Source organism: Taudactylus pleione, unplaced genomic scaffold, assembly GCF_031769625.1.
Source record: "Taudactylus pleione unplaced genomic scaffold, aTauple2 ptg000248l, whole genome shotgun sequence".
Classification (NCBI taxonomy): domain Eukaryota; kingdom Metazoa; phylum Chordata; class Amphibia; order Anura; family Myobatrachidae; genus Taudactylus; species Taudactylus pleione.
Genome location: NW_028284650.1, coordinates 4,397,362 through 4,425,000, shown reverse-complemented (window position 1 = coordinate 4,425,000; position 27,639 = coordinate 4,397,362). Strand labels below are relative to the sequence as shown.

The 27,639-nt window shown below is 36.3% G+C and overlaps 36 non-coding genes across 36 annotated transcripts; 17 read left to right on the top strand and 19 right to left on the bottom strand.

Annotated features, from left to right (window-relative positions):
* Positions 1-454: 454 nt before the first annotated feature.
* TRNAE-UUC (transfer RNA glutamic acid (anticodon UUC)) lies at positions 455-526 on the bottom strand. Its single transcript has one exon. It is a non-coding gene; the product is annotated as a tRNA-Glu (tRNA).
* A 118-nt stretch (positions 527-644) lies between these two features.
* Positions 645-717, top strand: TRNAM-CAU (transfer RNA methionine (anticodon CAU)). The gene has a single exon. It is a non-coding gene; the product is annotated as a tRNA-Met (tRNA).
* Positions 718-1,970: 1,253 nt separating this feature from the next.
* TRNAE-UUC (transfer RNA glutamic acid (anticodon UUC)) lies at positions 1,971-2,042 on the bottom strand. Its single transcript has one exon. It is a non-coding gene; the product is annotated as a tRNA-Glu (tRNA).
* Positions 2,043-2,160: 118 nt separating this feature from the next.
* Positions 2,161-2,233, top strand: TRNAM-CAU (transfer RNA methionine (anticodon CAU)). Its single transcript has one exon. It is a non-coding gene; the product is annotated as a tRNA-Met (tRNA).
* Positions 2,234-3,135: 902 nt separating this feature from the next.
* Positions 3,136-3,207, bottom strand: TRNAE-UUC (transfer RNA glutamic acid (anticodon UUC)). Its single transcript has one exon. It is a non-coding gene; the product is annotated as a tRNA-Glu (tRNA).
* Positions 3,208-3,325: 118 nt separating this feature from the next.
* On the top strand, positions 3,326-3,398 carry TRNAM-CAU (transfer RNA methionine (anticodon CAU)). The gene has a single exon. It is a non-coding gene; the product is annotated as a tRNA-Met (tRNA).
* Positions 3,399-4,651: 1,253 nt separating this feature from the next.
* On the bottom strand, positions 4,652-4,723 carry TRNAE-UUC (transfer RNA glutamic acid (anticodon UUC)). The gene has a single exon. It is a non-coding gene; the product is annotated as a tRNA-Glu (tRNA).
* Positions 4,724-4,841: 118 nt separating this feature from the next.
* Positions 4,842-4,914, top strand: TRNAM-CAU (transfer RNA methionine (anticodon CAU)). Its single transcript has one exon. It is a non-coding gene; the product is annotated as a tRNA-Met (tRNA).
* A 902-nt stretch (positions 4,915-5,816) lies between these two features.
* Positions 5,817-5,888, bottom strand: TRNAE-UUC (transfer RNA glutamic acid (anticodon UUC)). Its single transcript has one exon. It is a non-coding gene; the product is annotated as a tRNA-Glu (tRNA).
* A 118-nt stretch (positions 5,889-6,006) lies between these two features.
* TRNAM-CAU (transfer RNA methionine (anticodon CAU)) lies at positions 6,007-6,079 on the top strand. The gene has a single exon. It is a non-coding gene; the product is annotated as a tRNA-Met (tRNA).
* A 1,253-nt stretch (positions 6,080-7,332) lies between these two features.
* Positions 7,333-7,404, bottom strand: TRNAE-UUC (transfer RNA glutamic acid (anticodon UUC)). The gene has a single exon. It is a non-coding gene; the product is annotated as a tRNA-Glu (tRNA).
* Positions 7,405-7,522: 118 nt separating this feature from the next.
* Positions 7,523-7,595, top strand: TRNAM-CAU (transfer RNA methionine (anticodon CAU)). The gene has a single exon. It is a non-coding gene; the product is annotated as a tRNA-Met (tRNA).
* A 1,244-nt stretch (positions 7,596-8,839) lies between these two features.
* On the bottom strand, positions 8,840-8,911 carry TRNAE-UUC (transfer RNA glutamic acid (anticodon UUC)). Its single transcript has one exon. It is a non-coding gene; the product is annotated as a tRNA-Glu (tRNA).
* Positions 8,912-9,029: 118 nt separating this feature from the next.
* Positions 9,030-9,102, top strand: TRNAM-CAU (transfer RNA methionine (anticodon CAU)). Its single transcript has one exon. It is a non-coding gene; the product is annotated as a tRNA-Met (tRNA).
* A 1,253-nt stretch (positions 9,103-10,355) lies between these two features.
* Positions 10,356-10,427, bottom strand: TRNAE-UUC (transfer RNA glutamic acid (anticodon UUC)). The gene has a single exon. It is a non-coding gene; the product is annotated as a tRNA-Glu (tRNA).
* A 118-nt stretch (positions 10,428-10,545) lies between these two features.
* On the top strand, positions 10,546-10,618 carry TRNAM-CAU (transfer RNA methionine (anticodon CAU)). The gene has a single exon. It is a non-coding gene; the product is annotated as a tRNA-Met (tRNA).
* A 1,244-nt stretch (positions 10,619-11,862) lies between these two features.
* Positions 11,863-11,934, bottom strand: TRNAE-UUC (transfer RNA glutamic acid (anticodon UUC)). Its single transcript has one exon. It is a non-coding gene; the product is annotated as a tRNA-Glu (tRNA).
* Positions 11,935-12,052: 118 nt separating this feature from the next.
* On the top strand, positions 12,053-12,125 carry TRNAM-CAU (transfer RNA methionine (anticodon CAU)). Its single transcript has one exon. It is a non-coding gene; the product is annotated as a tRNA-Met (tRNA).
* Positions 12,126-13,027: 902 nt separating this feature from the next.
* TRNAE-UUC (transfer RNA glutamic acid (anticodon UUC)) lies at positions 13,028-13,099 on the bottom strand. The gene has a single exon. It is a non-coding gene; the product is annotated as a tRNA-Glu (tRNA).
* Positions 13,100-13,217: 118 nt separating this feature from the next.
* Positions 13,218-13,290, top strand: TRNAM-CAU (transfer RNA methionine (anticodon CAU)). The gene has a single exon. It is a non-coding gene; the product is annotated as a tRNA-Met (tRNA).
* Positions 13,291-14,543: 1,253 nt separating this feature from the next.
* Positions 14,544-14,615, bottom strand: TRNAE-UUC (transfer RNA glutamic acid (anticodon UUC)). Its single transcript has one exon. It is a non-coding gene; the product is annotated as a tRNA-Glu (tRNA).
* A 118-nt stretch (positions 14,616-14,733) lies between these two features.
* Positions 14,734-14,806, top strand: TRNAM-CAU (transfer RNA methionine (anticodon CAU)). The gene has a single exon. It is a non-coding gene; the product is annotated as a tRNA-Met (tRNA).
* Positions 14,807-16,050: 1,244 nt separating this feature from the next.
* TRNAE-UUC (transfer RNA glutamic acid (anticodon UUC)) lies at positions 16,051-16,122 on the bottom strand. The gene has a single exon. It is a non-coding gene; the product is annotated as a tRNA-Glu (tRNA).
* Positions 16,123-16,240: 118 nt separating this feature from the next.
* TRNAM-CAU (transfer RNA methionine (anticodon CAU)) lies at positions 16,241-16,313 on the top strand. The gene has a single exon. It is a non-coding gene; the product is annotated as a tRNA-Met (tRNA).
* Positions 16,314-17,216: 903 nt separating this feature from the next.
* TRNAE-UUC (transfer RNA glutamic acid (anticodon UUC)) lies at positions 17,217-17,288 on the bottom strand. The gene has a single exon. It is a non-coding gene; the product is annotated as a tRNA-Glu (tRNA).
* Positions 17,289-17,406: 118 nt separating this feature from the next.
* Positions 17,407-17,479, top strand: TRNAM-CAU (transfer RNA methionine (anticodon CAU)). Its single transcript has one exon. It is a non-coding gene; the product is annotated as a tRNA-Met (tRNA).
* Positions 17,480-18,732: 1,253 nt separating this feature from the next.
* On the bottom strand, positions 18,733-18,804 carry TRNAE-UUC (transfer RNA glutamic acid (anticodon UUC)). The gene has a single exon. It is a non-coding gene; the product is annotated as a tRNA-Glu (tRNA).
* A 118-nt stretch (positions 18,805-18,922) lies between these two features.
* TRNAM-CAU (transfer RNA methionine (anticodon CAU)) lies at positions 18,923-18,995 on the top strand. The gene has a single exon. It is a non-coding gene; the product is annotated as a tRNA-Met (tRNA).
* Positions 18,996-20,248: 1,253 nt separating this feature from the next.
* On the bottom strand, positions 20,249-20,320 carry TRNAE-UUC (transfer RNA glutamic acid (anticodon UUC)). Its single transcript has one exon. It is a non-coding gene; the product is annotated as a tRNA-Glu (tRNA).
* Positions 20,321-20,438: 118 nt separating this feature from the next.
* Positions 20,439-20,511, top strand: TRNAM-CAU (transfer RNA methionine (anticodon CAU)). The gene has a single exon. It is a non-coding gene; the product is annotated as a tRNA-Met (tRNA).
* Positions 20,512-21,764: 1,253 nt separating this feature from the next.
* On the bottom strand, positions 21,765-21,836 carry TRNAE-UUC (transfer RNA glutamic acid (anticodon UUC)). Its single transcript has one exon. It is a non-coding gene; the product is annotated as a tRNA-Glu (tRNA).
* A 118-nt stretch (positions 21,837-21,954) lies between these two features.
* On the top strand, positions 21,955-22,027 carry TRNAM-CAU (transfer RNA methionine (anticodon CAU)). The gene has a single exon. It is a non-coding gene; the product is annotated as a tRNA-Met (tRNA).
* Positions 22,028-23,280: 1,253 nt separating this feature from the next.
* TRNAE-UUC (transfer RNA glutamic acid (anticodon UUC)) lies at positions 23,281-23,352 on the bottom strand. Its single transcript has one exon. It is a non-coding gene; the product is annotated as a tRNA-Glu (tRNA).
* A 118-nt stretch (positions 23,353-23,470) lies between these two features.
* On the top strand, positions 23,471-23,543 carry TRNAM-CAU (transfer RNA methionine (anticodon CAU)). Its single transcript has one exon. It is a non-coding gene; the product is annotated as a tRNA-Met (tRNA).
* Positions 23,544-24,796: 1,253 nt separating this feature from the next.
* Positions 24,797-24,868, bottom strand: TRNAE-UUC (transfer RNA glutamic acid (anticodon UUC)). Its single transcript has one exon. It is a non-coding gene; the product is annotated as a tRNA-Glu (tRNA).
* Positions 24,869-26,309: 1,441 nt separating this feature from the next.
* Positions 26,310-26,381, bottom strand: TRNAE-UUC (transfer RNA glutamic acid (anticodon UUC)). The gene has a single exon. It is a non-coding gene; the product is annotated as a tRNA-Glu (tRNA).
* Positions 26,382-27,639: the final 1,258 nt, after the last annotated feature.

Sequence of the window (27,639 nt, the reverse complement as noted above, 5' to 3'; positions counted from 1 at the left end):
CATTTGGAAATTTTTCCTCTAAGAATTGGTGGAGTTTTCTGTTTCTAAGATGACATGTGCCCTCAATCTTTTGTTTATTTCTGAATGATTTCAGAGCAAGAATAGTGGGAATTGTGATAATTTATTTCTCAGAATTGGAATCAATACAGAAGAAAGTGGAGCACAAGGCATTGTTCTAGTCTTCTTTGTGATTTTATTCCCTCAGAGCTTTGCAATGCAATCAAAGAGCCACAATTCCATTTCTCACAAAGATTCAGGACATCTTAAATTTTACCTGTCTTCAGTTAAAGACAAATGATAATGGCATAAATATTGTCATAACTGGAAGAAGCAACACACATGTGCAATTGGGACCACATCAGGTACCAATCAGACAGAAGGAAACACTTGGCTGCAATTATTATCTTTTGGTCCTCTGTTTTTGAATCTGTCTTAAAACAGCAATAAGGTTGTATTCCCATACCGGGAGTCGAACCCGGGCCGCCTGGGTGAAAACCAGGAATCCTAACCGCTAGACCATATGGGAAGATGTTGATTGCGTCCTTCACTGTTTCATATAATATAAAAAAAAAACATTTCACTGACATTATTTTGTTAAACAAAAATAATCCCACCATGTCAAAAATGAAGTAAATAAGGCGGGAGCCTTGTTAGCGCAGTAGGTAGCGCGTCAGTCTCATAATCTGAAGGTCGTGAGTTCAATCCTCACACAGGGCATTTTTATTGATGTTTGTTTTGAGAGCATGGCATTGCAATCTAATGGTGCATACACACGATCAGATTTTTTCTTCAGATATGGACGATAACGATTTAAAAATCGTTCAGTCGTTCATATCTGAAGGAAAATCGTTCATATCTGACATGCCTGAACGATGGACGATCAACGATGCGCGTTCCCGTTTGTCAGATAACGATATGTGACATCTGATGGGTTTGCAGTCAGACTTGGACGATTCCATTCATTTTAATGCAGTCAAAAATCGTTCAATCGTTCAAATCGTTCAAAACTTTGGTCAAATCGTTCAAATCGTTCAAATCGTTTAGTCGTTCAGTCGTTCATCTGACAAATCTGACAAGTCTGACAAATCTGACCGTGTGTACGCTCCATAAGAGATGCAGCACTTTGTCTAACAAACTTGACTGCATTCAAATTTTACCTTTCTTGTTGAGTGGAGTATTCTGTTTTTTTTTTTTCAAAATAAGCTTTCATAACTCACGTGACCACTAATAGATTTCAGACCAGCAATATCAGAAAAGATATCAAATAATTTGTCCAAGATGGACCCTATTTATATAAAATAGTTAATAGAAATCATTTTTCATGGTCATAGTCAAAACTTTGTCCTCAGAAATCTTACCGCCAATGGATTTTAGACCTTAATTAATGGCAAAGGTGTGTTCAAATCACTTATCACATTTACAACAATTTTTTATTTTGTGTTTCATGCTTTTTGCCCTGATAGAGGTACATTGCAATCTCCAAGCCTCTATTCTGTTACTTACAATATTGATAGAACATTTGGAAATTTTTCCTCTAAGAATTGGTGGAGTTTTCTGTTTCTAAGATGACATGTGCCCTCAATCTTTTGTTTATTTCTGAATGATTTCAGAGCAAGAATAGTGGGAATTGTGATAATTTATTTCTCAGAATTGGAATCAATACAGAAGAAAGTGGAGCACAAGGCATTGTTCTAGTCTTCTTTGTGATTTTATTCCCTCAGAGCTTTGCAATGCAATCAAAGAGCCACAATTCCATTTCTCACAAAGATTCAGGACATCTTAAATTTTACCTGTCTTCAGTTAAAGACAAATGATAATGGCATAAATATTGTCATAACTGGAAGAAGCAACACACATGTGCAATTGGGACCACATCAGGTACCAATCAGACAGAAGGAAACACTTGGCTGCAATTATTATCTTTTGGTCCTCTGTTTTTGAATCTGTCTTAAAACAGCAATAAGGTTGTATTCCCATACCGGGAGTCGAACCCGGGCCGCCTGGGTGAAAACCAGGAATCCTAACCGCTAGACCATATGGGAAGATGTCGATTGTGTCCTTCACTGTTTCATATAATATAAAAAAAAAACATTTCACTGACATTATTTTGTTAAACAAAAATAATCCCACCATGTCAAAAATGAAGTAAATAAGGCAGGAGCCTTGTTAGCGCAGTAGGTAGCGCGTCAGTCTCATAATCTGAAGGTCGTGAGTTCAATCCTCACACAGGGCATTTTTATTGATGTTTGTTTTGAGAGCATGGCATTGCAATCTAAAAGATGCAGCACTTTGTCTAACAAACTTGACTGCATTCAAATTTTACCTTTCTTGTTGAGTGGAGTATTCTGTTTTTTTTTTTCAAAATAAGCTTTCATAACTCACGTGACCACTAATAGATTTCAGACCAGCAATATCAGAAAAGATATCAAATAATTTGTCCAAGATGGACCCTATTTATATAAAATAGTTAATAGAAATCATTTTTCATGGTCATAGTCAAAACTTTGTCCTCAGAAATCTTACCGCCAATGGATTTTAGACCTTAATTAATGGCAAAGGTGTGTTCAAATCACTTATCACATTTACAACAATTTTTTATTTTGTGTTTCATGCTTTTTGCCCTGATAGAGGTACATTGCAATCTCCAAGCCTCTATTCTGTTACTTACAATATTGATAGAACATTTGGAAATTTTTCCTCTAAGAATTGGTGGAGTTTTCTGTTTCTAAGATGACATGTGCCCTCAATCTTTTGTTTATTTCTGAATGATTTCAGAGCAAGAATAGTGGGAATTGTGATAATTTATTTCTCAGAATTGGAATCAATACAGAAGAAAGTGGAGCACAAGGCATTGTTCTAGTCTTCTTTGTGATTTTATTCCCTCAGAGCTTTGCAATGCAATCAAAGAGCCACAATTCCATTTCTCACAAAGATTCAGGACATCTTAAATTTTACCTGTCTTCAGTTAAAGACAAATGATAATGGCATAAATATTGTCATAACTGGAAGAAGCAACACACATGTGCAATTGGGACCACATCAGGTACCAATCAGACAGAAGGAAACACTTGGCTGCAATTATTATCTTTTGGTCCTCTGTTTTTGAATCTGTCTTAAAACAGCAATAAGGTTGTATTCCCATACCGGGAGTCGAACCCGGGCCGCCTGGGTGAAAACCAGGAATCCTAACCGCTAGACCATATGGGAAGATGTTGATTGCGTCCTTCACTGTTTCATATAATATAAAAAAAAAACATTTCACTGACATTATTTTGTTAAACAAAAATAATCCCACCATGTCAAAAATGAAGTAAATAAGGCGGGAGCCTTGTTAGCGCAGTAGGTAGCGCGTCAGTCTCATAATCTGAAGGTCGTGAGTTCAATCCTCACACAGGGCATTTTTATTGATGTTTGTTTTGAGAGCATGGCATTGCAATCTAATGGTGCATACACACGATCAGATTTTTTCTTCAGATATGGACGATAACGATTTAAAAATCGTTCAGTCGTTCATATCTGAAGGAAAATCGTTCATATCTGACATGCCTGAACGATGGACGATCAACGATGCGCGTTCCCGTTTGTCAGATAACGATATGTGACATCTGATGGGTTTGCAGTCAGACTTGGACGATTCCATTCATTTTAATGCAGTCAAAAATCGTTCAATCGTTCAAATCGTTCAAAACTTTGGTCAAATCGTTCAAATCGTTCAAATCGTTTAGTCGTTCAGTCGTTCATCTGACAAATCTGACAAGTCTGACAAATCTGACCGTGTGTACGCTCCATAAGAGATGCAGCACTTTGTCTAACAAACTTGACTGCATTCAAATTTTACCTTTCTTGTTGAGTGGAGTATTCTGTTTTTTTTTTTTCAAAATAAGCTTTCATAACTCACGTGACCACTAATAGATTTCAGACCAGCAATATCAGAAAAGATATCAAATAATTTGTCCAAGATGGACCCTATTTATATAAAATAGTTAATAGAAATCATTTTTCATGGTCATAGTCAAAACTTTGTCCTCAGAAATCTTACCGCCAATGGATTTTAGACCTTAATTAATGGCAAAGGTGTGTTCAAATCACTTATCACATTTACAACAATTTTTTATTTTGTGTTTCATGCTTTTTGCCCTGATAGAGGTACATTGCAATCTCCAAGCCTCTATTCTGTTACTTACAATATTGATAGAACATTTGGAAATTTTTCCTCTAAGAATTGGTGGAGTTTTCTGTTTCTAAGATGACATGTGCCCTCAATCTTTTGTTTATTTCTGAATGATTTCAGAGCAAGAATAGTGGGAATTGTGATAATTTATTTCTCAGAATTGGAATCAATACAGAAGAAAGTGGAGCACAAGGCATTGTTCTAGTCTTCTTTGTGATTTTATTCCCTCAGAGCTTTGCAATGCAATCAAAGAGCCACAATTCCATTTCTCACAAAGATTCAGGACATCTTAAATTTTACCTGTCTTCAGTTAAAGACAAATGATAATGGCATAAATATTGTCATAACTGGAAGAAGCAACACACATGTGCAATTGGGACCACATCAGGTACCAATCAGACAGAAGGAAACACTTGGCTGCAATTATTATCTTTTGGTCCTCTGTTTTTGAATCTGTCTTAAAACAGCAATAAGGTTGTATTCCCATACCGGGAGTCGAACCCGGGCCGCCTGGGTGAAAACCAGGAATCCTAACCGCTAGACCATATGGGAAGATGTCGATTGTGTCCTTCACTGTTTCATATAATATAAAAAAAAAACATTTCACTGACATTATTTTGTTAAACAAAAATAATCCCACCATGTCAAAAATGAAGTAAATAAGGCAGGAGCCTTGTTAGCGCAGTAGGTAGCGCGTCAGTCTCATAATCTGAAGGTCGTGAGTTCAATCCTCACACAGGGCATTTTTATTGATGTTTGTTTTGAGAGCATGGCATTGCAATCTAAAAGATGCAGCACTTTGTCTAACAAACTTGACTGCATTCAAATTTTACCTTTCTTGTTGAGTGGAGTATTCTGTTTTTTTTTTTCAAAATAAGCTTTCATAACTCACGTGACCACTAATAGATTTCAGACCAGCAATATCAGAAAAGATATCAAATAATTTGTCCAAGATGGACCCTATTTATATAAAATAGTTAATAGAAATCATTTTTCATGGTCATAGTCAAAACTTTGTCCTCAGAAATCTTACCGCCAATGGATTTTAGACCTTAATTAATGGCAAAGGTGTGTTCAAATCACTTATCACATTTACAACAATTTTTTATTTTGTGTTTCATGCTTTTTGCCCTGATAGAGGTACATTGCAATCTCCAAGCCTCTATTCTGTTACTTACAATATTGATAGAACATTTGGAAATTTTTCCTCTAAGAATTGGTGGAGTTTTCTGTTTCTAAGATGACATGTGCCCTCAATCTTTTGTTTATTTCTGAATGATTTCAGAGCAAGAATAGTGGGAATTGTGATAATTTATTTCTCAGAATTGGAATCAATACAGAAGAAAGTGGAGCACAAGGCATTGTTCTAGTCTTCTTTGTGATTTTATTCCCTCAGAGCTTTGCAATGCAATCAAAGAGCCACAATTCCATTTCTCACAAAGATTCAGGACATCTTAAATTTTACCTGTCTTCAGTTAAAGACAAATGATAATGGCATAAATATTGTCATAACTGGAAGAAGCAACACACATGTGCAATTGGGACCACATCAGGTACCAATCAGACAGAAGGAAACACTTGGCTGCAATTATTATCTTTTGGTCCTCTGTTTTTGAATCTGTCTTAAAACAGCAATAAGGTTGTATTCCCATACCGGGAGTCGAACCCGGGCCGCCTGGGTGAAAACCAGGAATCCTAACCGCTAGACCATATGGGAAGATGTTGATTGCGTCCTTCACTGTTTCATATAATATAAAAAAAAAACATTTCACTGACATTATTTTGTTAAACAAAAATAATCCCACCATGTCAAAAATGAAGTAAATAAGGCGGGAGCCTTGTTAGCGCAGTAGGTAGCGCGTCAGTCTCATAATCTGAAGGTCGTGAGTTCAATCCTCACACAGGGCATTTTTATTGATGTTTGTTTTGAGAGCATGGCATTGCAATCTAATGGTGCATACACACGATCAGATTTTTTCTTCAGATATGGACGATAACGATTTAAAAATCGTTCAGTCGTTCATATCTGAAGGAAAATCGTTCATATCTGACATGCCTGAACGATGGACGATCAACGATGCGCGTTCCCGTTTGTCAGATAACGATATGTGACATCTGATGGGTTTGCAGTCAGACTTGGACGATTCCATTCATTTTAATGCAGTCAAAAATCGTTCAATCGTTCAAATCGTTCAAAACTTTGGTCAAATCGTTCAAATCGTTCAAATCGTTTAGTCGTTCAGTCGTTCATCTGACAAATCTGACAAGTCTGACAAATCTGACCGTGTGTACGCTCCATAAGAGATGCAGCACTTTGTCTAACAAACTTGACTGCATTCAAATTTTACCTTTCTTGTTGAGTGGAGTATTCTGTTTTTTTTTTTTCAAAATAAGCTTTCATAACTCACGTGACCACTAATAGATTTCAGACCAGCAATATCAGAAAAGATATCAAATAATTTGTCCAAGATGGACCCTATTTATATAAAATAGTTAATAGAAATCATTTTTCATGGTCATAGTCAAAACTTTGTCCTCAGAAATCTTACCGCCAATGGATTTTAGACCTTAATTAATGGCAAAGGTGTGTTCAAATCACTTATCACATTTACAACAATTTTTTATTTTGTGTTTCATGCTTTTTGCCCTGATAGAGGTACATTGCAATCTCCAAGCCTCTATTCTGTTACTTACAATATTGATAGAACATTTGGAAATTTTTCCTCTAAGAATTGGTGGAGTTTTCTGTTTCTAAGATGACATGTGCCCTCAATCTTTTGTTTATTTCTGAATGATTTCAGAGCAAGAATAGTGGGAATTGTGATAATTTATTTCTCAGAATTGGAATCAATACAGAAGAAAGTGGAGCACAAGGCATTGTTCTAGTCTTCTTTGTGATTTTATTCCCTCAGAGCTTTGCAATGCAATCAAAGAGCCACAATTCCATTTCTCACAAAGATTCAGGACATCTTAAATTTTACCTGTCTTCAGTTAAAGACAAATGATAATGGCATAAATATTGTCATAACTGGAAGAAGCAACACACATGTGCAATTGGGACCACATCAGGTACCAATCAGACAGAAGGAAACACTTGGCTGCAATTATTATCTTTTGGTCCTCTGTTTTTGAATCTGTCTTAAAACAGCAATAAGGTTGTATTCCCATACCGGGAGTCGAACCCGGGCCGCCTGGGTGAAAACCAGGAATCCTAACCGCTAGACCATATGGGAAGATGTCGATTGTGTCCTTCACTGTTTCATATAATATAAAAAAAAAACATTTCACTGACATTATTTTGTTAAACAAAAATAATCCCACCATTTCAAAAATGAAGTAAATAAGGCAGGAGCCTTGTTAGCGCAGTAGGTAGCGCGTCAGTCTCATAATCTGAAGGTCGTGAGTTCAATCCTCACACAGGGCATTTTTATTGATGTTTGTTTTGAGAGCATGGCATTGCAATCTAATGGTGCATACACACGATCAGATTTTTTCTTCAGATATGGACGATAACGATTTAAAAATCGTTCAGTCGTTCATATCTGAAGGAAAATCGTTCATATCTGACATGCCTGAACGATGGACGATCAACGATGCGCGTTCCCGTTTGTCAGATAACGATATCTGACATCTGATGGGTTTGCAGTCAGACTTGGACGATTCCATTCATTTTAATGCAGTCAAAAATCGTTCAATCGTTCAAATCGTTCAAAACTTTGGTCAAATCGTTCAAATCGTTTAGTCGTTCAGTCGTTCATCTGACAAATCTGACAAGTCTGACAAATCTGACCGTGTGTACGCTCCATAAGAGATGCAGCACTTTGTCTAACAAACTTGACTGCATTCAAATTTTACCTTTCTTGTTGAGTGGAGTATTCTGTTTTTTTTTTTTCAAAATAAGCTTTCATAACTCACGTGACCACTAATAGATTTCAGACCAGCAATATCAGAAAAGATATCAAATAATTTGTCCAAGATGGACCCTATTTATATAAAATAGTTAATAGAAATCATTTTTCATGGTCATAGTCAAAACTTTGTCCTCAGAAATCTTACCGCCAATGGATTTTAGACCTTAATTAATGGCAAAGGTGTGTTCAAATCACTTATCACATTTACAACAATTTTTTATTTTGTGTTTCATGCTTTTTGCCCTGATAGAGGTACATTGCAATCTCCAAGCCTCTATTCTGTTACTTACAATATTGATAGAACATTTGGAAATTTTTCCTCTAAGAATTGGTGGAGTTTTCTGTTTCTAAGATGACATGTGCCCTCAATCTTTTGTTTATTTCTGAATGATTTCAGAGCAAGAATAGTGGGAATTGTGATAATTTATTTCTCAGAATTGGAATCAATACAGAAGAAAGTGGAGCACAAGGCATTGTTCTAGTCTTCTTTGTGATTTTATTCCCTCAGAGCTTTGCAATGCAATCAAAGAGCCACAATTCCATTTCTCACAAAGATTCAGGACATCTTAAATTTTACCTGTCTTCAGTTAAAGACAAATGATAATGGCATAAATATTGTCATAACTGGAAGAAGCAACACACATGTGCAATTGGGACCACATCAGGTACCAATCAGACAGAAGGAAACACTTGGCTGCAATTATTATCTTTTGGTCCTCTGTTTTTGAATCTGTCTTAAAACAGCAATAAGGTTGTATTCCCATACCGGGAGTCGAACCCGGGCCGCCTGGGTGAAAACCAGGAATCCTAACCGCTAGACCATATGGGAAGATGTTGATTGCGTCCTTCACTGTTTCATATAATATAAAAAAAAAACATTTCACTGACATTATTTTGTTAAACAAAAATAATCCCACCATGTCAAAAATGAAGTAAATAAGGCGGGAGCCTTGTTAGCGCAGTAGGTAGCGCGTCAGTCTCATAATCTGAAGGTCGTGAGTTCAATCCTCACACAGGGCATTTTTATTGATGTTTGTTTTGAGAGCATGGCATTGCAATCTAATGGTGCATACACACGATCAGATTTTTTCTTCAGATATGGACGATAACGATTTAAAAATCGTTCAGTCGTTCATATCTGAAGGAAAATCGTTCATATCTGACATGCCTGAACGATGGACGATCAACGATGCGCGTTCCCGTTTGTCAGATAACGATATGTGACATCTGATGGGTTTGCAGTCAGACTTGGACGATTCCATTCATTTTAATGCAGTCAAAAATCGTTCAATCGTTCAAATCGTTCAAAACTTTGGTCAAATCGTTCAAATCGTTCAAATCGTTTAGTCGTTCAGTCGTTCATCTGACAAATCTGACAAGTCTGACAAATCTGACCGTGTGTACGCTCCATAAGAGATGCAGCACTTTGTCTAACAAACTTGACTGCATTCAAATTTTACCTTTCTTGTTGAGTGGAGTATTCTGTTTTTTTTTTTTCAAAATAAGCTTTCATAACTCACGTGACCACTAATAGATTTCAGACCAGCAATATCAGAAAAGATATCAAATAATTTGTCCAAGATGGACCCTATTTATATAAAATAGTTAATAGAAATCATTTTTCATGGTCATAGTCAAAACTTTGTCCTCAGAAATCTTACCGCCAATGGATTTTAGACCTTAATTAATGGCAAAGGTGTGTTCAAATCACTTATCACATTTACAACAATTTTTTATTTTGTGTTTCATGCTTTTTGCCCTGATAGAGGTACATTGCAATCTCCAAGCCTCTATTCTGTTACTTACAATATTGATAGAACATTTGGAAATTTTTCCTCTAAGAATTGGTGGAGTTTTCTGTTTCTAAGATGACATGTGCCCTCAATCTTTTGTTTATTTCTGAATGATTTCAGAGCAAGAATAGTGGGAATTGTGATAATTTATTTCTCAGAATTGGAATCAATACAGAAGAAAGTGGAGCACAAGGCATTGTTCTAGTCTTCTTTGTGATTTTATTCCCTCAGAGCTTTGCAATGCAATCAAAGAGCCACAATTCCATTTCTCACAAAGATTCAGGACATCTTAAATTTTACCTGTCTTCAGTTAAAGACAAATGATAATGGCATAAATATTGTCATAACTGGAAGAAGCAACACACATGTGCAATTGGGACCACATCAGGTACCAATCAGACAGAAGGAAACACTTGGCTGCAATTATTATCTTTTGGTCCTCTGTTTTTGAATCTGTCTTAAAACAGCAATAAGGTTGTATTCCCATACCGGGAGTCGAACCCGGGCCGCCTGGGTGAAAACCAGGAATCCTAACCGCTAGACCATATGGGAAGATGTCGATTGTGTCCTTCACTGTTTCATATAATATAAAAAAAAAACATTTCACTGACATTATTTTGTTAAACAAAAATAATCCCACCATTTCAAAAATGAAGTAAATAAGGCAGGAGCCTTGTTAGCGCAGTAGGTAGCGCGTCAGTCTCATAATCTGAAGGTCGTGAGTTCAATCCTCACACAGGGCATTTTTATTGATGTTTGTTTTGAGAGCATGGCATTGCAATCTAATGGTGCATACACACGATCAGATTTTTTCTTCAGATATGGACGATAACGATTTAAAAATCGTTCAGTCGTTCATATCTGAAGGAAAATCGTTCATATCTGACATGCCTGAACGATGGACGATCAACGATGCGCGTTCCCGTTTGTCAGATAACGATATCTGACATCTGATGGGTTTGCAGTCAGACTTGGACGATTCCATTCATTTTAATGCAGTCAAAAATCGTTCAATCGTTCAAATCGTTCAAAACTTTGGTCAAATCGTTCAAATCGTTTAGTCGTTCAGTCGTTCATCTGACAAATCTGACAAGTCTGACAAATCTGACCGTGTGTACGCTCCATAAGAGATGCAGCACTTTGTCTAACAAACTTGACTGCATTCAAATTTTACCTTTCTTGTTGAGTGGAGTATTCTGTTTTTTTTTTTTCAAAATAAGCTTTCATAACTCACGTGACCACTAATAGATTTCAGACCAGCAATATCAGAAAAGATATCAAATAATTTGTCCAAGATGGACCCTATTTATATAAAATAGTTAATAGAAATCATTTTTCATGGTCATAGTCAAAACTTTGTCCTCAGAAATCTTACCGCCAATGGATTTTAGACCTTAATTAATGGCAAAGGTGTGTTCAAATCACTTATCACATTTACAACAATTTTTTATTTTGTGTTTCATGCTTTTTGCCCTGATAGAGGTACATTGCAATCTCCAAGCCTCTATTCTGTTACTTACAATATTGATAGAACATTTGGAAATTTTTCCTCTAAGAATTGGTGGAGTTTTCTGTTTCTAAGATGACATGTGCCCTCAATCTTTTGTTTATTTCTGAATGATTTCAGAGCAAGAATAGTGGGAATTGTGATAATTTATTTCTCAGAATTGGAATCAATACAGAAGAAAGTGGAGCACAAGGCATTGTTCTAGTCTTCTTTGTGATTTTATTCCCTCAGAGCTTTGCAATGCAATCAAAGAGCCACAATTCCATTTCTCACAAAGATTCAGGACATCTTAAATTTTACCTGTCTTCAGTTAAAGACAAATGATAATGGCATAAATATTGTCATAACTGGAAGAAGCAACACACATGTGCAATTGGGACCACATCAGGTACCAATCAGACAGAAGGAAACACTTGGCTGCAATTATTATCTTTTGGTCCTCTGTTTTTGAATCTGTCTTAAAACAGCAATAAGGTTGTATTCCCATACCGGGAGTCGAACCCGGGCCGCCTGGGTGAAAACCAGGAATCCTAACCGCTAGACCATATGGGAAGATGTCGATTGTGTCCTTCACTGTTTCATATAATATAAAAAAAAAACATTTCACTGACATTATTTTGTTAAACAAAAATAATCCCACCATGTCAAAAATGAAGTAAATAAGGCAGGAGCCTTGTTAGCGCAGTAGGTAGCGCGTCAGTCTCATAATCTGAAGGTCGTGAGTTCAATCCTCACACAGGGCATTTTTATTGATGTTTGTTTTGAGAGCATGGCATTGCAATCTAAAAGATGCAGCACTTTGTCTAACAAACTTGACTGCATTCAAATTTTACCTTTCTTGTTGAGTGGAGTATTCTGTTTTTTTTTTTCAAAATAAGCTTTCATAACTCACGTGACCACTAATAGATTTCAGACCAGCAATATCAGAAAAGATATCAAATAATTTGTCCAAGATGGACCCTATTTATATAAAATAGTTAATAGAAATCATTTTTCATGGTCATAGTCAAAACTTTGTCCTCAGAAATCTTACCGCCAATGGATTTTAGACCTTAATTAATGGCAAAGGTGTGTTCAAATCACTTATCACATTTACAACAATTTTTTATTTTGTGTTTCATGCTTTTTGCCCTGATAGAGGTACATTGCAATCTCCAAGCCTCTATTCTGTTACTTACAATATTGATAGAACATTTGGAAATTTTTCCTCTAAGAATTGGTGGAGTTTTCTGTTTCTAAGATGACATGTGCCCTCAATCTTTTGTTTATTTCTGAATGATTTCAGAGCAAGAATAGTGGGAATTGTGATAATTTATTTCTCAGAATTGGAATCAATACAGAAGAAAGTGGAGCACAAGGCATTGTTCTAGTCTTCTTTGTGATTTTATTCCCTCAGAGCTTTGCAATGCAATCAAAGAGCCACAATTCCATTTCTCACAAAGATTCAGGACATCTTAAATTTTACCTGTCTTCAGTTAAAGACAAATGATAATGGCATAAATATTGTCATAACTGGAAGAAGCAACACACATGTGCAATTGGGACCACATCAGGTACCAATCAGACAGAAGGAAACACTTGGCTGCAATTATTATCTTTTGGTCCTCTGTTTTTGAATCTGTCTTAAAACAGCAATAAGGTTGTATTCCCATACCGGGAGTCGAACCCGGGCCGCCTGGGTGAAAACCAGGAATCCTAACCGCTAGACCATATGGGAAGATGTTGATTGCGTCCTTCACTGTTTCATATAATATAAAAAAAAAACATTTCACTGACATTATTTTGTTAAACAAAAATAATCCCACCATGTCAAAAATGAAGTAAATAAGGCGGGAGCCTTGTTAGCGCAGTAGGTAGCGCGTCAGTCTCATAATCTGAAGGTCGTGAGTTCAATCCTCACACAGGGCATTTTTATTGATGTTTGTTTTGAGAGCATGGCATTGCAATCTAATGGTGCATACACACGATCAGATTTTTTCTTCAGATATGGACGATAACGATTTAAAAATCGTTCAGTCGTTCATATCTGAAGGAAAATCGTTCATATCTGACATGCCTGAACGATGGACGATCAACGATGCGCGTTCCCGTTTGTCAGATAACGATATCTGACATCTGATGGGTTTGCAGTCAGACTTGGACGATTCCATTCATTTTAATGCAGTCAAAAATCGTTCAATCGTTCAAATCGTTCAAAACTTTGGTCAAATCGTTCAAATCGTTCAAATCGTTTAGTCGTTCAGTCGTTCATCTGACAAATCTGACAAGTCTGACAAATCTGACCGTGTGTACGCTCCATAAGAGATGCAGCACTTTGTCTAACAAACTTGACTGCATTCAAATTTTACCTTTCTTGTTGAGTGGAGTATTCTGTTTTTTTTTTTTCAAAATAAGCTTTCATAACTCACGTGACCACTAATAGATTTCAGACCAGCAATATCAGAAAAGATATCAAATAATTTGTCCAAGATGGACCCTATTTATATAAAATAGTTAATAGAAATCATTTTTCATGGTCATAGTCAAAACTTTGTCCTCAGAAATCTTACCGCCAATGGATTTTAGACCTTAATTAATGGCAAAGGTGTGTTCAAATCACTTATCACATTTACAACAATTTTTTATTTTGTGTTTCATGCTTTTTGCCCTGATAGAGGTACATTGCAATCTCCAAGCCTCTATTCTGTTACTTATAATATTGATAGAACATTTGGAAATTTTTCCTCTAAGAATTGGTGGAGTTTTCTGTTTCTAAGATGACATGTGCCCTCAATCTTTTGTTTATTTCTGAATGATTTCAGAGCAAGAATAGTGGGAATTGTGATAATTTATTTCTCAGAATTGGAATCAATACAGAAGAAAGTGGAGCACAAGGCATTGTTCTAGTCTTCTTTGTGATTTTATTCCCTCAGAGCTTTGCAATGCAATCAAAGAGCCACAATTCCATTTCTCACAAAGATTCAGGACATCTTAAATTTTACCTGTCTTCAGTTAAAGACAAATGATAATGGCATAAATATTGTCATAACTGGAAGAAGCAACACACATGTGCAATTGGGACCACATCAGGTACCAATCAGACAGAAGGAAACACTTGGCTGCAATTATTATCTTTTGGTCCTCTGTTTTTGAATCTGTCTTAAAACAGCAATAAGGTTGTATTCCCATACCGGGAGTCGAACCCGGGCCGCCTGGGTGAAAACCAGGAATCCTAACCGCTAGACCATATGGGAAGATGTTGATTGCGTCCTTCACTGTTTCATATAATATAAAAAAAAAACATTTCACTGACATTATTTTGTTAAACAAAAATAATCCCACCATGTCAAAAATGAAGTAAATAAGGCGGGAGCCTTGTTAGCGCAGTAGGTAGCGCATCAGTCTCATAATCTGAAGGTCGTGAGTTCAATCCTCACACAGGGCATTTTTATTGATGTTTGTTTTGAGAGCATGGCATTGCAATCTAATGGTGCATACACACGATCAGATTTTTTCTTCAGATATGGACGATAACGATTTAAAAATCGTTCAGTCGTTCATATCTGAAGGAAAATCGTTCATATCTGACATGCCTGAACGATGGACGATCAACGATGCGCGTTCCCGTTTGTCAGATAACGATATCTGACATCTGATGGGTTTGCAGTCAGACTTGGACGATTCCATTCATTTTAATGCAGTCAAAAATCGTTCAATCGTTCAAATCGTTCAAAACTTTGGTCAAATCGTTCAAATCGTTTAGTCGTTCAGTCGTTCATCTGACAAATCTGACAAGTCTGACAAATCTGACCGTGTGTACGCTCCATAAGAGATGCAGCACTTTGTCTAACAAACTTGACTGCATTCAAATTTTACCTTTCTTGTTGAGTGGAGTATTCTGTTTTTTTTTTTTCAAAATAAGCTTTCATAACTCACGTGACCACTAATAGATTTCAGACCAGCAATATCAGAAAAGATATCAAATAATTTGTCCAAGATGGACCCTATTTATATAAAATAGTTAATAGAAATCATTTTTCATGGTCATAGTCAAAACTTTGTCCTCAGAAATCTTACCGCCAATGGATTTTAGACCTTAATTAATGGCAAAGGTGTGTTCAAATCACTTATCACATTTACAACAATTTTTTATTTTGTGTTTCATGCTTTTTGCCCTGATAGAGGTACATTGCAATCTCCAAGCCTCTATTCTGTTACTTACAATATTGATAGAACATTTGGAAATTTTTCCTCTAAGAATTGGTGGAGTTTTCTGTTTCTAAGATGACATGTGCCCTCAATCTTTTGTTTATTTCTGAATGATTTCAGAGCAAGAATAGTGGGAATTGTGATAATTTATTTCTCAGAATTGGAATCAATACAGAAGAAAGTGGAGCACAAGGCATTGTTCTAGTCTTCTTTGTGATTTTATTCCCTCAGAGCTTTGCAATGCAATCAAAGAGCCACAATTCCATTTCTCACAAAGATTCAGGACATCTTAAATTTTACCTGTCTTCAGTTAAAGACAAATGATAATGGCATAAATATTGTCATAACTGGAAGAAGCAACACACATGTGCAATTGGGACCACATCAGGTACCAATCAGACAGAAGGAAACACTTGGCTGCAATTATTATCTTTTGGTCCTCTGTTTTTGAATCTGTCTTAAAACAGCAATAAGGTTGTATTCCCATACCGGGAGTCGAACCCGGGCCGCCTGGGTGAAAACCAGGAATCCTAACCGCTAGACCATATGGGAAGATGTCGATTGTGTCCTTCACTGTTTCATATAATATAAAAAAAAAACATTTCACTGACATTATTTTGTTAAACAAAAATAATCCCACCATGTCAAAAATGAAGTAAATAAGGCAGGAGCCTTGTTAGCGCAGTAGGTAGCGCGTCAGTCTCATAATCTGAAGGTCGTGAGTTCAATCCTCACACAGGGCATTTTTATTGATGTTTGTTTTGAGAGCATGGCATTGCAATCTAAAAGATGCAGCACTTTGTCTAACAAACTTGACTGCATTCAAATTTTACCTTTCTTGTTGAGTGGAGTATTCTGTTTTTTTTTTTTCAAAATAAGCTTTCATAACTCACGTGACCACTAATAGATTTCAGACCAGCAATATCAGAAAAGATATCAAATAATTTGTCCAAGATGGACCCTATTTATATAAAATAGTTAATAGAAATCATTTTTCATGGTCATAGTCAAAACTTTGTCCTCAGAAATCTTACCGCCAATGGATTTTAGACCTTAATTAATGGCAAAGGTGTGTTCAAATCACTTATCACATTTACAACAATTTTTTATTTTGTGTTTCATGCTTTTTGCCCTGATAGAGGTACATTGCAATCTCCAAGCCTCTATTCTGTTACTTATAATATTGATAGAACATTTGGAAATTTTTCCTCTAAGAATTGGTGGAGTTTTCTGTTTCTAAGATGACATGTGCCCTCAATCTTTTGTTTATTTCTGAATGATTTCAGAGCAAGAATAGTGGGAATTGTGATAATTTATTTCTCAGAATTGGAATCAATACAGAAGAAAGTGGAGCACAAGGCATTGTTCTAGTCTTCTTTGTGATTTTATTCCCTCAGAGCTTTGCAATGCAATCAAAGAGCCACAATTCCATTTCTCACAAAGATTCAGGACATCTTAAATTTTACCTGTCTTCAGTTAAAGACAAATGATAATGGCATAAATATTGTCATAACTGGAAGAAGCAACACACATGTGCAATTGGGACCACATCAGGTACCAATCAGACAGAAGGAAACACTTGGCTGCAATTATTATCTTTTGGTCCTCTGTTTTTGAATCTGTCTTAAAACAGCAATAAGGTTGTATTCCCATACCGGGAGTCGAACCCGGGCCGCCTGAGTGAAAACCAGGAATCCTAACCGCTAGACCATATGGGAAGATGTCGATTGTGTCCTTCACTGTTTCATATAATATAAAAAAAAAACATTTCACTGACATTATTTTGTTAAACAAAAATAATCCCACCATGTCAAAAATGAAGTAAATAAGGCAGGAGCCTTGTTAGCGCAGTAGGTAGCGCGTCAGTCTCATAATCTGAAGGTCATGAGTTCAATCCTCACACAGGGCATTTTTATTGATGTTTGTTTTGAGAGCATGGCATTGCAATCTAATGGTGCATACACACGATCAGATTTTTTCTTCAGATATGGACGATAACGATTTAAAAATCGTTCAGTCGTTCATATCTGAAGGAAAATCGTTCATATCTGACATGCCTGAACGATGGACGATCAACGATGCGCGTTCCCGTTTGTCAGATAACGATATCTGACATCTGATGGGTTTGCAGTCAGACTTGGACGATTCCATTCATTTTAATGCAGTCAAAAATCGTTCAATCGTTCAAATCGTTCAAATCGTTCAAAACTTTGGTCAAATCGTTCAAATCGTTTAGTCGTTCAGTCGTTCATCTGACAAATCTGACAAGTCTGACAAATCTGACCGTGTGTACGCTCCATAAGAGATGCAGCACTTTGTCTAACAAACTTGACTGCATTCAAATTTTACCTTTCTTGTTGAGTGGAGTATTCTGCTTTTTTTTTTTCAAAATAAGCTTTCATAACTCACGTGACCACTAATAGATTTCAGACCAGCAATATCAGAAAAGATATCAAATAATTTGTCCAAGATGGACCCTATTTATATAAAATAGTTAATAGAAATCATTTTTCATGGTCATAGTCAAAACTTTGTCCTCAGAAATCTTACCGCCAATGGATTTTAGACCTTAATTAATGGCAAAGGTGTGTTCAAATCACTTATCACATTTACAACAATTTTTTATTTTGTGTTTCATGCTTTTTGCCCTGATAGAGGTACATTGCAATCTCCAAGCCTCTATTCTGTTACTTACAATATTGATAGAACATTTGGAAATTTTTCCTCTAAGAATTGGTGGAGTTTTCTGTTTCTAAGATGACATGTGCCCTCAATCTTTTGTTTATTTCTGAATGATTTCAGAGCAAGAATAGTGGGAATTGTGATAATTTATTTCTCAGAATTGGAATCAATACAGAAGAAAGTGGAGCACAAGGCATTGTTCTAGTCTTCTTTGTGATTTTATTCCCTCAGAGCTTTGCAATGCAATCAAAGAGCCACAATTCCATTTCTCACAAAGATTCAGGACATCTTAAATTTTACCTGTCTTCAGTTAAAGACAAATGATAATGGCATAAATATTGTCATAACTGGAAGAAGCAACACACATGTGCAATTGGGACCACATCAGGTACCAATCAGACAGAAGGAAACACTTGGCTGCAATTATTATCTTTTGGTCCTCTGTTTTTGAATCTGTCTTAAAACAGCAATAAGGTTGTATTCCCATACCGGGAGTCGAACCCGGGCCGCCTGGGTGAAAACCAGAAATCCTAACCGCGAGACCATATGGGAAAATGTCGATTGTGTCCTTCACTGTTTCATATAATATAAAAAAAAAACATTTCACTGACATTATTTTGTTAAACAAAAATAATCCCACCATGTCAAAAATGAAGTAAATAAGGCAGGAGCCTTGTTAGCGCAGTAGGTAGCGCGTCAGTCTCATAATCTGAAGGTCGTGAGTTCAATCCTCACACAGGGCATTTTTATTGATGTTTGTTTTGAGAGCATGGCATTGCAATCTAATGGTGCATACACACGATCAGATTTTTTCTTCAGATATGGACGATAACGATTTAAAAATCGTTCAGTCGTTCATATCTGAAGGAAAATCGTTCATATCTGACATGCCTGAACGATGGACGATCAACGATGCGCGTTCCCGTTTGTCAGATAACGATATCTGACATCTGATGGGTTTGCAGTCAGACTTGGACGATTCCATTCATTTTAATGCAGTCAAAAATCGTTCAATCGTTCAAATCGTTCAAATCGTTCAAAACTTTGGTCAAATCGTTCAAATCGTTTAGTCGTTCAGTCGTTCATCTGACAAATCTGACAAGTCTGACAAATCTGACCGTGTGTACGCTCCATAAGAGATGCAGCACTTTGTCTAACAAACTTGACTGCATTCAAATTTTACCTTTCTTGTTGAGTGGAGTATTCTGCTTTTTTTTTTTCAAAATAAGCTTTCATAACTCACGTGACCACTAATAGATTTCAGACCAGCAATATCAGAAAAGATATCAAATAATTTGTCCAAGATGGACCCTATTTATATAAAATAGTTAATAGAAATCATTTTTCATGGTCATAGTCAAAACTTTGTCCTCAGAAATCTTACCGCCAATGGATTTTAGACCTTAATTAATGGCAAAGGTGTGTTCAAATCACTTATCACATTTACAACAATTTTTTATTTTGTGTTTCATGCTTTTTGCCCTGATAGAGGTACATTGCAATCTCCAAGCCTCTATTCTGTTACTTACAATATTGATAGAACATTTGGAAATTTTTCCTCTAAGAATTGGTGGAGTTTTCTGTTTCTAAGATGACATGTGCCCTCAATCTTTTGTTTATTTCTGAATGATTTCAGAGCAAGAATAGTGGGAATTGTGATAATTTATTTCTCAGAATTGGAATCAATACAGAAGAAAGTGGAGCACAAGGCATTGTTCTAGTCTTCTTTGTGATTTTATTCCCTCAGAGCTTTGCAATGCAATCAAAGAGCCACAATTCCATTTCTCACAAAGATTCAGGACATCTTAAATTTTACCTGTCTTCAGTTAAAGACAAATGATAATGGCATAAATATTGTCATAACTGGAAGAAGCAACACACATGTGCAATTGGGACCACATCAGGTACCAATCAGACAGAAGGAAACACTTGGCTGCAATTATTATCTTTTGGTCCTCTGTTTTTGAATCTGTCTTAAAACAGCAATAAGGTTGTATTCCCATACCGGGAGTCGAACCCGGGCCGCCTGGGTGAAAACCAGAAATCCTAACCGCGAGACCATATGGGAAAATGTCGATTGTGTCCTTCACTGTTTCATATAATATAAAAAAAAAACATTTCACTGACATTATTTTGTTAAACAAAAATAATCCCACCATGTCAAAAATGAAGTAAATAAGGCAGGAGCCTTGTTAGCGCAGTAGGTAGCGCGTCAGTCTCATAATCTGAAGGTCGTGAGTTCAATCCTCACACAGGGCATTTTTATTGATGTTTGTTTTGAGAGCATGGCATTGCAATCTAATGGTGCATACACACGATCAGATTTTTTCTTCAGATATGGACGATAACGATTTAAAAATCGTTCAGTCGTTCATATCTGAAGGAAAATCGTTCATATCTGACATGCCTGAACGATGGACGATCAACGATGCGCGTTCCCGTTTGTCAGATAACGATATCTGACATCTGATGGGTTTGCAGTCAGACTTGGACGATTCCATTCATTTTAATGCAGTCAAAAATCGTTCAATCGTTCAAATCGTTCAAATCGTTCAAAACTTTGGTCAAATCGTTCAAATCGTTTAGTCGTTCAGTCGTTCATCTGACAAATCTGACAAGTCTGACAAATCTGACCGTGTGTACGCTCCATAAGAGATGCAGCACTTTGGCTAACAAACTTGACTGCATTCAAATTTTACCTTTCTTGTTGAGTGGAGTATTCTGCTTTTTTTTTTTCAAAATAAGCTTTCATAACTCACGTGACCACTAATAGATTTCAGACCAGCAATATCAGAAAAGATATCAAATAATTTGTCCAAGATGGACCCTATTTATATAAAATAGTTAATAGAAATCATTTTTCATGGTCATAGTCAAAACTTTGTCCTCAGAAATCTTACCGCCAATGGATTTTAGACCTTAATTAATGGCAAAGGTGTGTTCAAATCACTTATCACATTTACAACAATTTTTTATTTTGTGTTTCATGCTTTTTGCCCTGATAGAGGTACATTGCAATCTCCAAGCCTCTATTCTGTTACTTACAATATTGATAGAACATTTGGAAATTTTTCCTCTAAGAATTGGTGGAGTTTTCTGTTTCTAAGATGACATGTGCCCTCAATCTTTTGTTTATTTCTGAATGATTTCAGAGCAAGAATAGTGGGAATTGTGATAATTTATTTCTCAGAATTGGAATCAATACAGAAGAAAGTGGAGCACAAGGCATTGTTCTAGTCTTCTTTGTGATTTTATTCCCTCAGAGCTTTGCAATGCAATCAAAGAGCCACAATTCCATTTCTCACAAAGATTCAGGACATCTTAAATTTTACCTGTCTTCAGTTAAAGACAAATGATAATGGCATAAATATTGTCATAACTGGAAGAAGCAACACACATGTGCAATTGGGACCACATCAGGTACCAATCAGACAGAAGGAAACACTTGGCTGCAATTATTATCTTTTGGTCCTCTGTTTTTGAATCTGTCTTAAAACAGCAATAAGGTTGTATTCCCATACCGGGAGTCGAACCCGGGCCGCCTGGGTGAAAACCAGAAATCCTAACCGCGAGACCATATGGGAAAATGTCGATTGTGTCCTTCACTGTTTCATATAATATAAAAAAAAAACATTTCACTGACATTATTTTGTTAAACAAAAATAATCCCACCATGTCAAAAATGAAGTAAATAAGGCAGGAGCCTTGTTAGCGCAGTAGGTAGCGCGTCAGTCTCATAATCTGAAGGTCGTGAGTTCAATCCTCACACAGGGCATTTTTATTGATGTTTGTTTTGAGAGCATGGCATTGCAATCTAATGGTGCATACACACGATCAGATTTTTTCTTCAGATATGGACGATAACGATTTAAAAATCGTTCAGTCGTTCATATCTGAAGGAAAATCGTTCATATCTGACATGCCTGAACGATGGACGATCAACGATGCGCGTTCCCGTTTGTCAGATAACGATATCTGACATCTGATGGGTTTGCAGTCAGACTTGGACGATTCCATTCATTTTAATGCAGTCAAAAATCGTTCAATCGTTCAAATCGTTCAAATCGTTCAAAACTTTGGTCAAATCGTTCAAATCGTTTAGTCGTTCAGTCGTTCATCTGACAAATCTGACAAGTCTGACAAATCTGACCGTGTGTACGCTCCATAAGAGATGCAGCACTTTGTCTAACAAACTTGACTGCATTCAAATTTTACCTTTCTTGTTGAGTGGAGTATTCTGCTTTTTTTTTTTCAAAATAAGCTTTCATAACTCACGTGACCACTAATAGATTTCAGACCAGCAATATCAGAAAAGATATCAAATAATTTGTCCAAGATGGACCCTATTTATATAAAATAGTTAATAGAAATCATTTTTCATGGTCATAGTCAAAACTTTGTCCTCAGAAATCTTACCGCCAATGGATTTTAGACCTTAATTAATGGCAAAGGTGTGTTCAAATCACTTATCACATTTACAACAATTTTTTATTTTGTGTTTCATGCTTTTTGCCCTGATAGAGGTACATTGCAATCTCCAAGCCTCTATTCTGTTACTTACAATATTGATAGAACATTTGGAAATTTTTCCTCTAAGAATTGGTGGAGTTTTCTGTTTCTAAGATGACATGTGCCCTCAATCTTTTGTTTATTTCTGAATGATTTCAGAGCAAGAATAGTGGGAATTGTGATAATTTATTTCTCAGAATTGGAATCAATACAGAAGAAAGTGGAGCACAAGGCATTGTTCTAGTCTTCTTTGTGATTTTATTCCCTCAGAGCTTTGCAATGCAATCAAAGAGCCACAATTCCATTTCTCACAAAGATTCAGGACATCTTAAATTTTACCTGTCTTCAGTTAAAGACAAATGATAATGGCATAAATATTGTCATAACTGGAAGAAGCAACACACATGTGCAATTGGGACCACATCAGGTACCAATCAGACAGAAGGAAACACTTGGCTGCAATTATTATCTTTTGGTCCTCTGTTTTTGAATCTGTCTTAAAACAGCAATAAGGTTGTATTCCCATACCGGGAGTCGAACCCGGGCCGCCTGGGTGAAAACCAGAAATCCTAACCGCGAGACCATATGGGAAAATGTCGATTGTGTCCTTCACTGTTTCATATAATATAAAAAAAAAACATTTCACTGACATTATTTTGTTAAACAAAAATAATCCCACCATGTCAAAAATGAAGTAAATAAGGCAGGAGCCTTGTTAGCGCAGTAGGTAGCGCGTCAGTCTCATAATCTGAAGGTCGTGAGTTCAATCCTCACACAGGGCATTTTTATTGATGTTTGTTTTGAGAGCATGGCATTGCAATCTAATGGTGCATACACACGATCAGATTTTTTCTTCAGATATGGACGATAACGATTTAAAAATCGTTCAGTCGTTCATATCTGAAGGAAAATCGTTCATATCTGACATGCCTGAACGATGGACGATCAACGATGCGCGTTCCCGTTTGTCAGATAACGATATCTGACATCTGATGGGTTTGCAGTCAGACTTGGACGATTCCATTCATTTTAATGCAGTCAAAAATCGTTCAATCGTTCAAATCGTTCAAATCGTTCAAAACTTTGGTCAAATCGTTCAAATCGTTTAGTCGTTCAGTCGTTCATCTGACAAATCTGACAAGTCTGACAAATCTGACCGTGTGTACGCTCCATAAGAGATGCAGCACTTTGTCTAACAAACTTGACTGCATTCAAATTTTACCTTTCTTGTTGAGTGGAGTATTCTGCTTTTTTTTTTTCAAAATAAGCTTTCATAACTCACGTGACCACTAATAGATTTCAGACCAGCAATATCAGAAAAGATATCAAATAATTTGTCCAAGATGGACCCTATTTATATAAAATAGTTAATAGAAATCATTTTTCATGGTCATAGTCAAAACTTTGTCCTCAGAAATCTTACCGCCAATGGATTTTAGACCTTAATTAATGGCAAAGGTGTGTTCAAATCACTTATCACATTTACAACAATTTTTTATTTTGTGTTTCATGCTTTTTGCCCTGATAGAGGTACATTGCAATCTCCAAGCCTCTATTCTGTTACTTACAATATTGATAGAACATTTGGAAATTTTTCCTCTAAGAATTGGTGGAGTTTTCTGTTTCTAAGATGACATGTGCCCTCAATCTTTTGTTTATTTCTGAATGATTTCAGAGCAAGAATAGTGGGAATTGTGATAATTTATTTCTCAGAATTGGAATCAATACAGAAGAAAGTGGAGCACAAGGCATTGTTCTAGTCTTCTTTGTGATTTTATTCCCTCAGAGCTTTGCAATGCAATCAAAGAGCCACAATTCCATTTCTCACAAAGATTCAGGACATCTTAAATTTTACCTGTCTTCAGTTAAAGACAAATGATAATGGCATAAATATTGTCATAACTGGAAGAAGCAACACACATGTGCAATTGGGACCACATCAGGTACCAATCAGACAGAAGGAAACACTTGGCTGCAATTATTATCTTTTGGTCCTCTGTTTTTGAATCTGTCTTAAAACAGCAATAAGGTTGTATTCCCATACCGGGAGTCGAACCCGGGCCGCCTGGGTGAAAACCAGGAATCCTAACCGCTAGACCATATGGGAAGATGTCAATTGTGTCCTTCACTGTTTCATATAATATAAAAAAAAACATTTCACTGACATTATTTTGTTAAACAAAAATAATCCCACCATTTCAAAAATGAAGTAAATAAGGCAGGAGCCTTGTTAGCGCAGTAGGTAGCGTCAGTCTCATAATCTGAAGGTCGTGAGTTCAATCCTCACACAGGGCATTTTTATTGATGTTTGTTTTGAGAGCATGGCATTGCAATCTAATGGTGCATACACACGATCAGATTTTTTCTTCAGATATGGACGATAACGATTTAAAAATCGTTCAGTCGTTCATATCTGAAGGAAAATCGTTCATATCTGACATGCCTGAACGATGGACGATCAACGATGCGCGTTCCCGTTTGTCAGATAACGATATCTGACATCTGATGGGTTTGCAGTCAGACTTGGACGATTCCATTCATTTTAATGCAGTCAAAAATCGTTCAATCGTTCAAATCGTTCAAATCGTTCAAAACTTTGGTCAAATCGTTCAAATCGTTTAGTCGTTCAGTCGTTCATCTGACAAATCTGACAAGTCTGACAAATCTGACCGTGTGTACGCTCCATAAGAGATGCAGCACTTTGTCTAACAAACTTGACTGCATTCAAATTTTACCTTTCTTGTTGAGTGGAGTATTCTGTTTTTTTTTTTTCAAAATAAGCTTTCATAACTCACGTGACCACTAATAGATTTCAGACCAGCAATATCAGAAAAGATATCAAATAATTTGTCCAAGATGGACCCTATTTATATAAAATAGTTAATAGAAATCATTTTTCATGGTCATAGTCAAAACTTTGTCCTCAGAAATCTTACCGCCAATGGATTTTAGACCTTAATTAATGGCAAAGGTGTGTTCAAATCACTTATCACATTTACAACAATTTTTTATTTTGTGTTTCATGCTTTTTGCCCTGATAGAGGTACATTGCAATCTCCAAGCCTCTATTCTGTTACTTACAATATTGATAGAACATTTGGAAATTTTTCCTCTAAGAATTGGTGGAGTTTTCTGTTTCTAAGATGACATGTGCCCTCAATCTTTTGTTTATTTCTGAATGATTTCAGAGCAAGAATAGTGGGAATTGTGATAATTTATTTCTCAGAATTGGAATCAATACAGAAGAAAGTGGAGCACAAGGCATTGTTCTAGTCTTCTTTGTGATTTTATTCCCTCAGAGCTTTGCAATGCAATCAAAGAGCCACAATTCCATTTCTCACAAAGATTCAGGACATCTTAAATTTTACCTGTCTTCAGTTAAAGACAAATGATAATGGCATAAATATTGTCATAACTGGAAGAAGCAACACACATGTGCAATTGGGACCACATCAGGTACCAATCAGACAGAAGGAAACACTTGGCTGCAATTATTATCTTTTGGTCCTCTGTTTTTGAATCTGTCTTAAAACAGAAATAGGGTTGTATTCCCATACCGGGAGTCGAACCCGGGCCGCCTGGGTGAAAACCAGGAATCCTAACCGCTAGACCATATGGGAAGATGTCGATTGCGTCCTTCACTGTTTCATATAATATAAAAAAAAACATTTCACTGACATTATTTTGTTAAACAAAAATAATCCCACCATGTCAAAAATGAAGTAAATAAGGCAGGAGCCTTGTTAGCGCAGTAGGTAGCGTCAGTCTCATAATCTGAAGGTCGTGAGTTCAATCCTCACACAGGGCATTTTTATTGATGTTTGTTTTGAGAGCATGGCATTGCAATCTAATGGTGCATACACACGATCAGATTTTTTCTTCAGATATGGACGATAACGATTTAAAAATCGTTCAGTCGTTCATATCTGAAGGAAAATCGTTCATATCTGACATGCCTGAACGATGGACGATCAACGATGCGCGTTCCCGTTTGTCAGATAACGATATCTGACATCTGATGGGTTTGCAGTCAGACTTGGACGATTCCATTCATTTTAATGCAGTCAAAAATCGTTCAATCGTTCAAATCGTTCAAATCGTTCAAAACTTTGGTCAAATCGTTCAAATCGTTTAGTCGTTCAGTCGTTCATCTGACAAATCTGACAAGTCTGACAAATCTGACCGTGTGTACGCTCCATAAGAGATGCAGCACTTTGTCTAACAAACTTGACTGCATTCAAATTTTACCTTTCTTGTTGAGTGGAGTATTCTGCTTTTTTTTTTTCAAAATAAGCTTTCATAACTCACGTGACCACTAATAGATTTCAGACCAGCAATATCAGAAAAGATATCAAATAATTTGTCCAAGATGGACCCTATTTATATAAAATAGTTAATAGAAATCATTTTTCATGGTCATAGTCAAAACTTTGTCCTCAGAAATCTTACCGCCAATGGATTTTAGACCTTAATTAATGGCAAAGGTGTGTTCAAATCACTTATCACATTTACAACAATTTTTTATTTTGTGTTTCATGCTTTTTGCCCTGATAGAGGTACATTGCAATCTCCAAGCCTCTATTCTGTTACTTACAATATTGATAGAACATTTGGAAATTTTTCCTCTAAGAATTGGTGGAGTTTTCTGTTTCTAAGATGACATGTGCCCTCAATCTTTTGTTTATTTCTGAATGATTTCAGAGCAAGAATAGTGGGAATTGTGATAATTTATTTCTCAGAATTGGAATCAATACAGAAGAAAGTGGAGCACAAGGCATTGTTCTAGTCTTCTTTGTGATTTTATTCCCTCAGAGCTTTGCAATGCAATCAAAGAGCCACAATTCCATTTCTCACAAAGATTCAGGACATCTTAAATTT